We start from the raw sequence: 16454 nt of genomic DNA, 5'->3' as shown, positions 1-16454 counted from the left end.
GACATAATGCAGTTTTATCTGCCTGAGGGGCAAGATGGAAAAATAAAATTCACATGTGAAGGAGGCGTGGAAAGTCAAATCAAACATAGTCAATACAACACGGGGGAGGGTCAAATGAAATGAAATAAAGACAATAAGAAAAGATTAAAGGCAGTCAGCTGCAAAACTGTGATTTATCACCAATCAGGTTGCCTCCCCCCACAGTTCTCACTTCAAGATAGATATGCTTTCACAGAATATGAAATCTTGCACAAATAGAATAATAAACCATGTGAATCTCATCGTTACTGTGTGGCCTAATTTCACCTAACTTTGTTCTCGTCTCTTTTCACCCTGTTTTTAAAAGGTCTGCTGTTGCATAGAAACAGTTCATAGAAAATCATTACTAAAAGCCTAAATGAGATCAAAAGCAAAACTATAGGCTCACCCCTTCCCAGTCATTAGCCACCTCATATCTTAAACTTCAGCCACTTTATACAATAGGTCACACGTTGCCATCAGAAGTTGATTTTAAGTATTTAACCTTCATCCAACTAATTTGCAGATGTAATATGAATAAAGCAAAACCAAAGCTATAGATAGAATGCAGTCTAACCAGTTTTCAGTGTAGAAAGCTATTAGTGCTACAGAGAATATGCTTGATGTGTTCAAAGTCAATATGGCCTAGAGGCTATCATGGATGATGGAATTTATGTGTAAAGAGACAGCACGGGCTTTATAGGATTGTCTATCAGAGCACATACAGTATGTACCCTGCCAAGCAAGACATGCTTGTGTGCATTTAGTCAATATACAATATATATATATATATGTATGTATGTATGTATGTATATATATATATATATATATATATATATATATATATATATATATATATATATATATATATATACGTGTGTGTGTGTGTGTGTATATGTATATGTATATGTGTGTATATATATATATATCATTGTAAGTAAAGAACAATGATAAACAAGTGATATAAACAAAAACAGCTATAAATTTAGAGAATGTGAATCCACTTTATAATATTTTGATGCAGGTTCCTGTATGTGCTTGCATAAATTAGTTTTTAGTGAGTTTGTTTGTTCATACCAGATACACAGGCCCTTTCCTTTACTGCACTGCTTGTTTACTGGAGCCCAAGGTCACTGTTATCACTTTGTCAAGTTGTAAAACTCAATTAGTCATTAATCACTTTGTTTCAGTCGGCTGAGCAGATAAGGTGCTTCTGTGAGATTTGACTCAAACTGACACTCAAACTCGTCATTGCCGTGACTAGAGTGTGGTTTGTGAAATGAATCCAGTCTTGATTTTGAGTTGATCGGAAAGCTCAACTCTGCAGTGCACAAAATAACTGCTGAGCATCTGCTGGATGTGCACCCATCAATGCTTGTCGGATGGTGCAGTTCAATGAATAGTGTTATTGCAATAAAGGACACTTTTAAGTTTGCCACATCATCTTTGTTGCCTTTATGTCTTACTTTGAGCCTGTTACCTGTCTAATACCTGTGTGCCTGTTGCCCACCTATGCCTGCCTAATTCCTGTCTTCCTCAGTCTTTTGGACTTGGTTAATCTCCCCGTCCACTGCAGATTGTAAACCATTCTTCATTTCTTTTTTTACCATTGCCTGTTAAAGCCTACGTGCCAAGTCCTGTTGTTGCATTTGAGTCCAGTCTCCTGGTTTCCCAGTCAGGTTTGTCTGCTATATTGTAGTCTACTGTTCTGTACCAAATTGCCCATTTTGCCTTTTTGTTTTAGTGTTTTAGATTATTCTGCTTTCCTGCAGCTTCCCATTAGCTTGTTGCTTGCCCAAAATTTGTTTGCCTGTTGCCAACCTGTGCACAACTGGCCTAACTGCTTTTGAACTATTTTTTGCCTTATTTGTCTTCCTACCCGTTGCCAACTGTTCCTATTTTTGTGACCATTGTTACAAGTGAACTGCCTGCCTGCGGAAACAGGCAGACAGCTTATTTACCTCAAATAGATAGACCACACACAATAAATCATGCAGTTTATTCTGGCATTATGTCGGCTAAAATGTTGGTGACATTCTTATGCAAACAAACACACATACAATATCATTTATAGTATCGTAAACAAACACACAATGGGCAATATCGAGGTCAGCAAAAATGATCAAGGTCATGTCCATATATCGTACCATAAGTTGATATATGGACATGATAATGTCTATAATTAGGTTATCGTACGATAAGTTGATAACGCAATTATTGTGACAGGCCTACTTACTCTGGAAGCTCAAGTGAGTTGAATTAGCCTGCACTAGTTGCATAGTTCATAGCATAGCATCTTGCTAGCTTAGAAGGATATGAGCAATTCAGTTAATTTGCATGAAATTAAGATAAAACCAATCAGAGTATTTTAAACAGTATTTTGAACAGTACTACAAAGTATTTTGGATGTATATAGAGTGTACAAATGTATTTTTATAAGTTGTATTCATGATAATATGTTGAATGTAGTTATGCTTGTCTAATTTCTGCAAAAGTTATTCTGCTTTGTCAGATCCTATTTAAAGGGATTATGATACTATGTTATATGAGACATGTGGGAAATGTATTTCATTTATATGAGCAATGCCTTGCTTTACTGATACCAGATGAAGTTGATTTTTGGTGGAATACTATGAAATTATTGGAAAAATCCCTAGACAACAGGGTTGTGAAATTGAGTTTTGAGGAAGTGGGTGAGATCTCAATTGAAAATAGACTGTATGATGATTTATCTGATTTATTCTGTATTGTACGTGCAGATTGGTTTTTTGATGAGCCTGGATTTGTAGCTTGGAGTTAACCCTTTGCTGAAACAAACCTGGAAGCAGTGTGGCAGCTGCTTCAGATCCATTCTGCAGGACTGACACAACAGATTTGCAGAAAAGTGCCAGATAAAGAATCACACACCTTAATCCTACCTGGAGAGAGAGACATTTAAGGAAAAAAAAGAGAGACACTAAGGACATTTGATTTAATTTAATTATTTTTGATTACAAGAGCTCTTTTCATTGTGGGGTTTTTTTATTTCAATTTCCGTAAACTGTTGGAGAAATGTTGAATGCACTGTAATAAACCTGCCAACTGTTTCGTTAACCACTCAATCTTTTCATATTTACTCCTCAGAGTAAGTAAACACAGTAGCATCATAGCCTAAATTAAATATAAGTTCTATAGTAGGGAGTTGTCTCTTTGAATCCATATATATAATAATATATAATATAATAATAATAATAATAATAATAATAATAATAATAATAATAATAATAATAATATATTTACATATAACAATAATTTAAGCTTTGCGTTGGTACATATTGTTACATTTTATTATCACGTTAATTTTATGATCCTTACATCACAAGCTCTCCTGTTTCAATGTTATTCAATAAAATATCATGTTTTACTTAGTAACACTATGGAACATATAGCATAAGTTTGTCTATATTGCATGGAAAAGGAAAACATCCATTTTGATGAAGGGATGCGGTAAGGACTTTGTAATACCATGAGTTTAAACATAGCTTTCTTTTACAGTACAGTTTCAGTTTACTTACTATGTAAATTGTGATGTCTTACTTAGTTATGTTGCAGAACATATCTAGTAAAATATATGGTCCCCGTTTTCAGAGATCCCCTCACACATTTCAAATGAATCATGTTGATAACAGATGGTTGTCATAACGAATTGATTTCCAGTTGGAAATGTTTCACTAAAGTTTAATAGCTGTGTGACTATTTCAAATTTACAAGGTTCACAAAGAGCATTAACGCATGGTTGATTATGGTTAAGTAATGCTTATTCAGCACTCTAATGCATTTATGAAGTGTTACTAAAGGAATTCAACTTTACAATAAGGGTCATAAAGAACATTAATTAATAGCCAATTATGGTTAAGTATGCTTATACAGTATAACATGCAAAATAATTCATAGGTTAGGCTATAAGTTCAGGAATGTCTACATGATGATAAAGCAATGAGCAAACCTCTACATGAAGACCATGGAGTGTGTCCACTGATCTCCACCTTTACCAAAAATAAGTCATTAGTTGGAGGATGGACAAGTAAGTGGACAATCATTACCCTTAAATAAACATTTATAAAAACAATCAGTTTTCTCTTAATGAAATGGCTTAGCTGTGAACTTCATGACATGTTAATTAACATCTTTATCAACCACTTACTAATATTTAGTGCCTTAATTAACATATAAACCCTTACTAAATGTTAACAAGAGACATTTGTTAACAGTCACGTAATGCTTATTATTGTATTAACTGTTAGTTAATTCTTATTACTGTATTAATTGATGTTAATAGTATCTTTATAAACTATTAAATAATGTATAAATTATTAATACCTCAATTAACATGAATACCATTGGTAAATGATTACTAGACACATTAGTTAACTGTTAATTAACTGTTAGTTAATGGGTAATACTGCATTAGCTAATGTTAATTAATGTGACCTTATTGTGTTACCTTAACACTTTTTCATACCACATTAAAAACCTGCACTAGGTATTTGAATCATTCAGTACATTCAGTAAGCACATGACCTTTCTAAAAATGATCCACGTTTGATGATAATTTAAACAAGCTTCGACCTGCCAGAATGTGCAGATACACATTAAATCCTCGTGTTTTCACATCTGTCAGTGTGAGAACAATTTTAAGTCACATGGGTTATTCGATAACATCCTCATGACAACATCATAGGAAACACACCTGCATGTGTCCTATTGAATTCCTGCTATGAGAGAAACAAGGATGATTGATTAGTTACAGTTCAACGTGTACTGACATGTGACTCTCCTCCTTTCTCCTCTCTGTACAAAACAATTCTTACTCCCTCTATTCCTGTGAGTCCTTCCTTTATTCCTGGCTTTCATAAAATAAAACACAGAGCCCTGACCCACATATCAAATTGTTTGCTTTCGCTAACTCAAGAATGAGACAAAGACAGAGAGAGAATGAGGGAAAACTAGAAAGACAAAGTGAGAGACAGAGAATGAGGAAGGTCATACTTCCAGGAATGTGATGATGATGATGATGATGATGATGATGATGATGATGATGATGATGATGATGATTGTTGTGTGGTATAACCATAGATCTATTTATGCAGACAGAGCCCTCTGAAGGTTGCAGTATAAGCTTTAGGGGTGATGCCTGATGATTGAAACCCTCCTGAGACAACCATGCATGGCTTAGCATAGATATACTGCACATTATAGAGCTACTGTATATAGCTCATGACATCATACAGACCTAAATAGCTGACAATGCCATTCAGAAACTTTCAATGGGAGGCCACTGTGCTGCCATATTGTTATCATTGGTACGCTGAGTGTAATATAAATAGGTCTCTATGACTAAACTAAACTAAATCAACATAAATAAGTGATTAGAAATGTTTTCTTGAGTCCACAACAGTATTGATTTCAAGGGTCAGTGTAATACATTTTAAGCTGGTTCAACGTAGAAATGTAAGTTCCCTTGCTGCCTCAAAAATGTGAGTTAACTGAACTTAAGTTAAAGAATTAGTGCAAAGTCGTCTCGAGACATGAAAATGTAAAACTAACTGAGATAAGTGAATTCAACTAGGGCTGCAACTAACAATTATTTTTATTATCGCTTATTTTCTCAATTGACTTAGTTTATAGTTTATAGTTTTAGTTTTTATTTAGTTTAGGTTTATAAAATGTCAGAAAAATTGTGAAACATGTCAATCACTGTTTCTCAAAGCCCATGGTGATGTCTTCAAATGTCTTGTTTTGTCCCGACAAACAGTCCACAACCAAGAGCTATTCAGTTTACTGAAACCAGAAATATTCAAACTTGAGAAGCTGGAATCAGAGATTAAGGACTTTTTTTTTTTCTTAAAAAAAATGACTCCAAACAATTAATTGATTATCAAAATAGGTGGCAATTGATTTAACAGTTGACAAATAATGGATTAATCAAATCGTTGCAGCTCTAAATTCAACTTGAGAGTTCAATAAGGTAAAGGTACTAAATTGATTCAACAGCTGTGCAGTCACTCTGACAAAAGGTCACAATCAGATATGCTTTCCTTTTCCTTTTTCTCAGTTTGAAGAGTCAGTTTTTCATTTAACACAAAGAACTTGGAGCAGTTTGAGCCATTTTGTACCAGAAACAAGTTAACATGCGAGCCTGCTCTCAGGGGCTTTGACAAAGTATAAGTGTAGGGAATTACTTCAATACTAACTTCCATCGTGGTTTGCAATGTTTTCAGTACCATGAACAGAAAGAGCTAAAAAAAAGTACGGAAAGACACACACCAAGTTTCCATCATGTATGTTTTTTTCAAACTATAAAAAAGAAGGGTCTCTGGTAAAGCTGCAATGATCAGTCGATTAAATGGGGATTGACAGGGAATTAATCGGCAACTATTTCAATAATCGAAACATTTTAAGTCATTTTTTGAGCAAAAGTGCCCCCAGATTTGCTGGTTTCAGCTTCTCATGTGATCCCACATGATAGTAAACTGATTATGTTTGGGTTTGGGGCTGTTGGCATTTTATAGACAAAACAATTAGCTGATTAATTGAGAAAATAGTCAGGAGATTAATCGATAGTGAAAATAATCATTGCAGCCATAGTCTCTGGAGTGGTTTAACTCTTAAACAATGCATGCTGGGAAGTCTGCTGATATGCTGATCATGTTTATTTAGTAACTTAATTTAACAAGTTAAGTGAACTCCCAGCAGTGCATTCATTACGCTTATCATGTCCACACAGAAAGTCCCAGTACTATCCTGACAGCCAGGAATGGTATGGGATATTTACAGCCTTCATTCAGACTGCAAGCACTAGTAGTAGTATCAGTATTAGCATTAGAGATCATAATTTTGTATATTGAAACAACAATACTGATTAAAATTGGTCCACAAACCTAAACCATAACATTATCATACTGCTACCAAAATTACAGCTTTAAAAAAATTTAGATGCAGAATCTTTTAATAGCTCAATTCTGATAAGACTGTTGTGCCGCTGGTATTAATGCAGAAGCAAGCCCTCATAAGGCTATACTTTTTTGTGGACCACTGAGTCCAGATGTGCACAGTGTGTAAAAACTGCTAGTTAGATTTAATAAGCCATTTGTGCCTCCTTTTTACACGCATTCTGCACCCGGAGATGTGTGTTATTTATCAAAAGGCACTGTAGCCTGGGAGTGCAGTTTGTCATCAGAGACTCAGCTTACATGTGATCAGTGATATGTGCATTCTCCTTTATGGATATATGTACATTTAAGGGAGGATCGTCATGATTATGCATGTTGATAGCCTTGATGATGCATGATGACGAGGAAGATGCCTTGGAATTAGTAATCATGAAGTAGAGACACACATAGTGTACACTGCTCTCTTACTGGTGCAACAAAAGTAAAGGCTGGTCTATTTATTAATTAACAAAAATATGTACATTGGGATCAGGACTGCAACTGATGATTATTTTCATTATTACTGTTTCTTTTTTTTCAGTTTTTGTTTATTAATCGATTCATTGTTTTGTCTATGAAATGTCAGAAATTAGTGAAAAATTAGCGTTATAATTTTCCATAGCACAAAGGTGACATGTTCAAATGTCTTGTTTTGTTCAGTTTACTATCATGTATGATGCAGAAAAGCTTCAAATCCTCATATTAGAGAAAATGAAACCATGGTATTTTAGCTAAAAAAAAAAAAAAAGGCAAAAATGACTGTTAATAGTTGCTGATTAATTTCTAATTGGGATGCTGGTGTATCATTAGGATTTTATCGATACTACTACTCTTATCAATACTCCTTATCGGTTTGGTTCTTTATCAATACACTTATCGGTTCTTTTTCATTACTAAAGATATATATATTTTTTAAATATGCTATTTTAAAAAAGAATAAATTCAGAACAAGATTAGAATTCATTTATACTTTAAATATAACTAAATCTTTCTAGAGCAGCAACAATAAAGTTTACAAGATAAAAGAACTGACCTTAAAAATACCTTGAGTTTTTAAAATTATAGAACCAGTTCCAGTTTAGAACTGGGTTTCAGGGGGCATCCCTATAATGGTGTGTTCAGACCAAATTTACTTACTTGTGCGAGTTTGAACGAGATCATTTGTATTTAGTCACCCCAAACAGCCAAAATACATTACTGTACATTAGCTGTCAGCTAGCTAGTAACAGAAGACACTGACTGTGTTTGTGTTCTATTCAGCATCTGAATGAACTCACCAGGTTCTCTCTGTTATTTTCCTCCAGTCTCTCTCCTTTTCCCCTCTCTCATCTCTGTATGTTTATAAAGTACATTCATAATTCAAATTTTTTGCTCAAGTTGAAATCTTTCAACTCACCTGGATGCATATTCACATCAATTCACATCTTTGCATTGATTTATGTAATCTTACCACACAAAAAATTCACTTCGCATTTTATCTGAACACGATGTAAAAGTTGCTGTTAAAAAAATTATTTTTAAATTCTATCTGCATCTGTCATCACTTGAGCATTTGGTCTTTATCTGCGCAAATGCAGAGTGTAATTGTAAACAGGATTCTTTCAAGCGGTCACATTGGGTCACAAGACACAGCAGAGATGGACAGTTGCCTTCTCTGTCATTTCCCTCCAATCTCCCCCCTTTTCGCCTCTTTCATCTCTGTACATTTATGAAGTACATTCATAAAGTCTGGTGATACGCGCAAGTTTTTGGCTCAAGTTGAAACATTTTCAACTTGTGCAGACGCGTATTCACGTCAATTCACCTCTTTGCAATGATTTTGTGTGTAATTGTGCTGCGCATTTGAGCATTTGGTCTTGTCTGCTCAAATGCGGAGTGTAATTGTAAACGAGATTCTTTCAAGCGGTCACACTGGGTCACAAGATACAGCAGAGATGGCCAGAGGGCGATGGGAGGAGGATGGTCTGCGTCAGTTGGATTCCTCTTCACTGTGCTAAACACACAGCGTCACAACTCCTGTTAAGGCAGAAATGTAAATCTTTCCCATAGACTTTTAGTGAAAAATTAGATTTTGGCTTTTTAAATCAATACAGTAAACTGAGAACTGATTTGACTCCTCTCCAATATGATTAATCCAAGCATATGTTTTCAGCTACATTTCCTTCATTGCCTCTGCTCATACTGCATGGGATGCCACTGTGTGTGCACTGAGAATTACTAAGAATCAGAAATGACCAAATAATCAATACATTAAACAAAATAACTGACCAAATATTGCACTAATGATACATGGCAAGTATAGCCAGAGTGTCTCTGATCACTTCATCCATCACATTCTGTTGCCAAGAAGTCATCATTACTCTCTAAACATGAATCTAACATACAGTACAGCTTACTTACCAACCATGACACCATTTCTGTGATAATAATAATTATATTTGTGTATAATTGTCAAGGAAGGAGCACAGTATAAAAACACAATCACATATTTTCAAAAACAACACCATTAAACACTGTTACAAGATCAAGTTAAGCATCAATTTAGGAGAGGAAAAAATTATATATTTGAATGTTGTTGTTTGATCAGTTTGTCCTTGTATTGTCTTGTGCATATTTCTGTTGCTGGAAGCAGCATGTCAGTCTTTTCACCAGGTGTGTTTCTGTTACGGCTGTCCATGTTTATGGCTGATTCAGGCAAACATCGGGGTATCCTGTCCAAGACTAAGCAGATGGTGCTGTGGAACAGAGAGACGGGACACAAAGGCAGTGCAGACAGACAGAGGGTTGATTATTTTACATGCTGCAAAGGTATGAACATTACAAAAATCCTCCATAAATGTATTATCCTTTGTTCATTGCATTGGACGATATGTTGATGTATTTTTTAGCGTTTAAGAGATTCATAAATGTGACACATGATGATGTTGCCTTTATTGGTAAGTGATATTACTAAAATGTGTGAAAATATGAAACTACCATTGTAGTATTTGTATGAATATAGCCTCTCATGGTATTGATAGTGTATTATAGCTACCAAAATATGATCTAGATCAAACAGGATTATGTAAATTCTGATTGGCTGCTGCTTTGCCTCCACCCCTCACTTCATCTCCCTCTGATTTATTCCTCTTACACAGCTCTGCACTGAATGAAGGCATATTTCTACATTCAAATACATACATGAATGAATGCAAAAGTGCTACCATTTTCATTATACTGCATACATGAATTACATTCTTTAAGGTCACACATTCATCCATTTCCTTTGGTGCAACTAATGAATGAAGACTAATGTGAAGTCTTTCATTTCTGTTTTCCTTATGAATAATGCTCCCACTAGATCTTCCAGTGTGTTGTGAAACTGTATTCGAATGGACTAGGGAGCAAGGGTACACACACCAGTGTGCCTTTGCTGGTGGCAACAAGCTGCACTCGCTAGCGAAGATTAACCATGACATTTTGCTTTCACTTGCACTTCAAAGCCAAACCCGTGCCCCAGTCTCAACCCCACCCTGCAGAACTCTCCACATCCAGATCTCCATTTTGTGTCATGTCATTATCCCTTTTTGCCTCCTCACTGTTATCTTTCTGTCTTGGTCTCTCATCTCTTGGTCTTTCTCCTTTCAGTGCCTCTATCTTTCTCCTGTAAACTGTATGTAGTCCAACATTTAAAATTATTATTAGGGGTCCACTGAGGATTGTGCATTGTGGTGAGATACTTTCAAGAGGGTGCATGAGGTGAAAATGTTAGAATAAAAGCACTCCAGTCATTTAAACAAGGAATTGACAGTTAAGTGTACCAATAAAAAAAAGACTGGTTGAGATTTTAAAACCCTTTGAAAGACATTCTACGTGGGGGAACTACAATGAGAGCATGCTGTGTGAAGAAAATAATCTGGAGCATACAGTGAAAGGCTGAGACTGACAGAAATGTGTGTGTGTGTGTGTGTGTGTGTGTGTGTGTGTGTGTGAGAGAGAGAGAGAGAGAGAGAGAAAGAGAGAGAGAGAGGAGATGCAGTGTGGAGAATGCATGTGTGCATGAGAAAGAGTGAGTGAGAGCAGAGCAGCAGAGAGGGGACTGGGGGGTGTGGGGTGGAGGGGGGAGAGAGAGAGAGAGAGAGAGAGAGAGAGAGAGAGAGAGAGAGAGAGAGAGAGAGTGGGAGCTGCAGACAGAGAGAAGGAGAGACCAGCAGCACAAGGCAGCAGCACGTCTCTCTTTATCTGTCGCCTCTTGGATCTCCCTGAGCACAGCTGTTAGGCTGCTGCTGAGTGTGAGTGGATTCTCTCACTCAGTGGCAGTGTGAGTGAGCACTCGAGTGCGTAGTACACGCCAGACTTTCCCAGTGGCTACGCAGAAGTCTACAGCGTTGCACCGTGTCCCGTGTTCAACTGTCCTGGCTATGGTGCGGCCACACAAGGGTGAAGGTTTGACCAGCTTCGCTCTGGACTCGACTCGACACCCATGATCTCCAGCCAGCTCTGGCATACCCTCTCATTAAGGTAAGCAGAAAAAGTGTTTTATTTACTTCAAACAGGGTTTTAGTGGGACTTATTCTGTATACTTTTGTTCTCAGAAGCTAATTAAAAAATAACTAACCCAATGAGAGTTTTATTATATAAGCATGTTTAGTTAATATATGGTACATTTAGAAAAGTAAGAAACTGTGAAACTGAATGTAAACCACATTATATGATGTTGCCTTTGTCCCAGGACCTAGTTTCACCGTTTATTGTGTCTGTTCTTACCGGCTTTGTGTGTGCAAACATACTGATGGACTTGCCCATATCAAGTGTTGAACCCTGTGCTATCTCTTCCCAGCTCTTGTGTCTATGTAATTATTGTGCATAACGTTATTATCTGTCTTCGCCTCACAGTGCTGCAGCAGTCAAAGGCAGTGGGCTGATTATTTTCATATGGCTTTCAGAGATTTTTGTGATAAGTTTTTATTCATCTGTAAGTCTGAACCTCCAAAAAGTACACTTGTTCAGGAGGTTAACTGAATCCAAGCTAGGTTCTGTTTGTGCAGTACAGTTTATTGAGTGACAGTTACTTGAAATTTGTCATGCGGATTTCATTAGTCATGACATAACAAGCTCCCCTCATGTCCATGTACACTAGACAAACTTAATTAGATTGGCATACATTGTACATTAAGCGTTTATTTCTTCACACAGATGTAGCAGTAAATTAGTAGTCTTCATAGGAAGCGGTTTTCAAACTATATAAACTGTTTTAAAATGCTAATCAACAGGCAATAAATTGGTTCCCTGCTCCATGTGTGACTTGCGCTTGCCTGTCGCTCCTCCACTAAGAAAAGGGGGGTTGCAGTGAATGTGCGTCTAATCAAGGCTCATAAAAACACAAATTGGCATAATCAAATGTCTCCCTCGGTAGCTTTCCTAAATATACATGTTTCCTTTTGAAATGTGAACCATAAATATCTGAAGCACTCTCTGAAGTTCCATCTCTGCTTCACACTTAAACACTTTATACTGTGTGTGTCTTTTGGTTCTGCTTTTACATCTCATTAATTATGAACTTAAATTGCATACTTTATCATGACACTTGACATAAGTATGGAGCTACTTCATGGGCATTAATATGCTATATATAATGACATTTAACCTCTTCAAGCTAATAAATAACAGATCAGCAGCTTTTGAGCATTTGAATGCCTCTTTAAGTCATTCTAAGGATAATTATTTCATTCTGAAAATATGCTTTAGTTGATTAGTTAACTGAATAGATGTTAATTTGATTCATATAATTGATTCTGCTTAGTTTTCATGCTACCAACATAAATTGTTGTATAACACAAAAGCATGAATCTAAGCGCAAAAATCACTGATTGCCTTGCAGGCATTGTGTTGTCTAATTTCATCTCATTAAGAAGAAATCGTTATACAATATACTCATTGCTCAAGCGCAAACATTTCAGACTGAAAAGATTGAACCACTTATATGATAGTAAATTTGATTGTTACAGCATGAATGACAGGACTAGAGTTGGATGACACCTCAGTTACACAAGCTCATATGTCTCATTATTTGGAGAGGATATATGCCCCTAATTGGTCTAGGACCAGATATACAAACATCCTATGCTGCTGATATTCTACACTGGCCTGACCAGCCATAATAATTAAGCAGCTCACATCCGATATCCAACATGAGAGACCAAGCTTTGTCAAGCACTGCTGCTAGTATTACTGGAGGAAATATGTAATGCCTACTGCTCTGTGCCAAAATATTTTTTGATTCATATGATGTTCGGGACCACTAAAGCATCCTGTAATAAAATATCAGCAGTAGCAGAGACTGCACTGAGTAAAATGGTACATCAACACAAAAGACAAAGTTGTGTATGTAACACAAGTCTGCGTAACGTTCTTGTTTTAACACAATACAACAAGAAAGTTTTCTCGTTATAATGAGAAGAATCTTGTTTCAACAACAAAACTTTGTTTGCAGTAGAAAAATACATGGGAAGAGAGAAAGGGGGTGACATGCAACAAACTGGCAACATTACAGATGCATGGTATTTTAGATTTCTAGTCCAGGATGCTCGATCACTGCCCTGAACACATACGCCGAGTGAAGAAACTATTAAGAAATTACTCAATGGGTAGAAAATTTATCGTGAATGGTTTTTAAGTTGAAGTAATGAAGTAAAATGCCAAACGCTTGCAGGTTTCTTGCTGGTTTTCTCCGTTTAAAAAGTTTTGGGCTGTTGGTCAGATAAAACAAGCAATATGAAGACAACAGTTTGTGCTCTGGTAAATTGTGATAGGTGTTTTTTTCCATTTTCTTTTTTTTCATACATTTTATAGACCAAACAATTCATCAATAATGACAAAAAAATCATATAATGCAAGTATGCATTCATATGTTTGTATGTTTGGTGCATCTGCATGAATGCACATCTACTCAATATGTCATTTGACTTCCTATGTGGAGGTGATGTAACCCAGTTAGTCCTACTGTGCGGCAGTATGGAGGTGTTATTGTAAGCAGCAGTTTTCCACATCAGTGTAGGAGGGAAGGTGTTTTGCAGTGACGTGTCACTGGGGGTGAAAGGCTGAGTTCACAATTAATCAGGTTTATGGAGCAGCTGAAGGAGAGCTCCTTTATAGCTCTGAATTAGTGAGGTGATATTTTATAAGGCTACTGTCCATTGGCTGTGTGTGTTCTCACTCTGTGGTGGTTACATCTTGTTAATTTCATCCTGTTCAAGATAATACCTGTGTTTTTTTTTTCTTTGCTCCTGGTTAATGTTTCTCATACCCTTCACACTGTGTTTGTTGTTTAATGTACTTGAAAAAGGGAGTAAAAGAGTAAATTACAGTGTATTCTAGGAACTGATTAAACTTATCTCCTTATGTAGTTGTGAAATATCCTAACATATTGTAACAACAGTCAACCGTATGTCATTAATCATGGTAAAGGAGTGCATACAATCATGCACACACACAAATATGAACACACACTGAGAAAACGCCTCCTTGTCGTAATCTTTATATCCAGACATGAATGGAAGAGGTCACTGACATAGTGTGTAGGAGTGCATAATGAATGAACATTCATTATATTTTCAGTGTGGGCAGATAGTCACACATGTACTTGTTAACATCATACACAACGTCTTTCGTAACACCACGCAAGAGTGTCTGTCAGTTGACTTATGAAACCACCCATCCCCCAGAATGTGAATCTGGTTCAATTTACTGTGATTCATTCACTTTAACTGCCATGATGTCCATCATCTCAGCTCCATCTTTTTCAACTCACCACCCTGTCCATGGGAAAATTGAAAATATTGAGTTGAAAAGTCAAGAAGAAACCAAAAGGCTGATGTTTCTGAGTTATATTGACACATCCACTGTTAGTTACTTTGTTTTACAAATGAATAAATTTGTCACTTTTATGTATTTGGAGTAATACAACATCTACTTTCTCTCATTATCCTCATAGAAATATGCCAATTTTGTTTTTAAACAGCTTTTGGATAACATGATATTATGCCAGTGAGTAAGCTCATTTGCATCCAGCCAACTACTGTGCATGACTAAAGTCTGACATGTAATCCAGAAACTTTAGCACCATGTCAGCTGTGTCAAATTACAAAACAATCCAAGTGCAAAAGTGTAAATTCCTGCAAGCCTGGGGAATGTTTTCTGAGTTCATGGCAGAATAAACATGTTTTGCTTGTATGTAAACAGAATTGCAGCACAATGTTAGAAACCCTGACAGTTTAATTAAAGCCTACAGGATCCACATTTCCACCCGGACAATGTTCACTTTACCTCATGGACATGGCAGAAACAGCACTGTGCACCAATTGTAGATTGGGAAGTCTTTTTTTTTTATTGAGGTGTTTACATTGTTTATTACCCCATAAAATAACAGCGTGTGTGTTCCCGGATACACATAATGTAACTTTGGCTGCAAAGTTTCACACTGTGTTGTCAGGTTAAAACACTGTTAGGAGTTCAGAATACGATAAGGTAAACCTGATCATTTTTTAAGAGTCAAACATTGTTTTCAAGAGAGAGAACATTAGATTAATGAGAAACGAACAAGAGAGAGTCTTTATTTAAGAACCAGGGTACTGGAGCATGTTTTCTCTCTTCTGCCAAGTTGGATCCAAATACTGCTTGCTTATCACAAAAAACGTGCTGTGAAAGAATAATGAAATGCAAAATGGACCATGATCGATAGTCCATAACTGCAGAAATGTTTGGTCTCTTGCTTGTTTTCTTCAATATGATTATGATCTATTGATGAGCTGATGTCTGCAGTGCAGCTGGATGTATATTATCTTCACTTTTTAAATACACGAAAACATGTGTGTGTTTGCTTTGATTTGATGGTTTGTGCTGCAAATGATTACCAGCTCATTAAGCAACATGACTGTGTGGTTGTGCATTTGTCCATGTTTGTTTGTTACAGGGTGCCTCATTTCTTTCTGACAATGGGGAATTTGATTTTTAAAACAAGTAAAACCACTGCATTCCAGCAGTTTTGCCATTGATGCACAATGGAACAAAGTCTGCCAAACAGGAAAGTCCCAGTCTTTACTGCTTTGTGCCATTAAATATAATTAAGAGCAGGGCAGCAAAAATCTATACAGTTTAGTGATCCAAATGAGAGCAATTAAACACAGGCCAACTGAACTTTATATACAATAAGTTTATAATTGACCACATTCAATTCTATGGATAATAACTAACACAGCTAACAAAATACAAAAAGATACTGACTACATACACAGAATGGTGTTATGATGACAGAGCAGATAGTTGTGACAATGCTCTAGATATCTCAGGGATACTGTTAAAGTGAGATAGAGAAACCAATTTTAGTCCAAGGCCATTACTACTACTAAAAGTAGCTCTTAAAAGGAGTGGTATTTTTATTTTTTTAGTTGTTGTTATTTAATTGTTGAGAAGAATTTAGTTGATAAA

The 16454-nt window shown here is 36.1% G+C and overlaps 1 protein-coding gene across 1 annotated transcript in view; it reads left to right on the top strand.

Annotated features, from left to right (window-relative positions):
- The first annotated feature begins 11462 nt into the window (after positions 1-11462).
- The window catches only part of opn7b (opsin 7, group member b), a 68198-nt gene continuing 63206 nt past the window's right edge, over positions 11463-16454 (top strand). Inside the window, exon 1 of the mRNA XM_042409973.1 lies at positions 11463-11489. The gene's annotated coding sequence lies outside the window, so the exon portion shown is untranslated. The remainder of the gene's footprint in view (positions 11490-16454) is intronic.

The sequence above is a fragment of the Thunnus maccoyii genome, chromosome 4 (genome assembly GCF_910596095.1).
Source record: "Thunnus maccoyii chromosome 4, fThuMac1.1, whole genome shotgun sequence".
In the NCBI taxonomy this organism is placed as follows: Eukaryota; Metazoa; Chordata; class Actinopteri; order Scombriformes; family Scombridae; genus Thunnus; species Thunnus maccoyii.
Note: the sequence above shows the minus strand (reverse complement) of the source record. Positions and strands in the feature narration are given on the sequence as shown.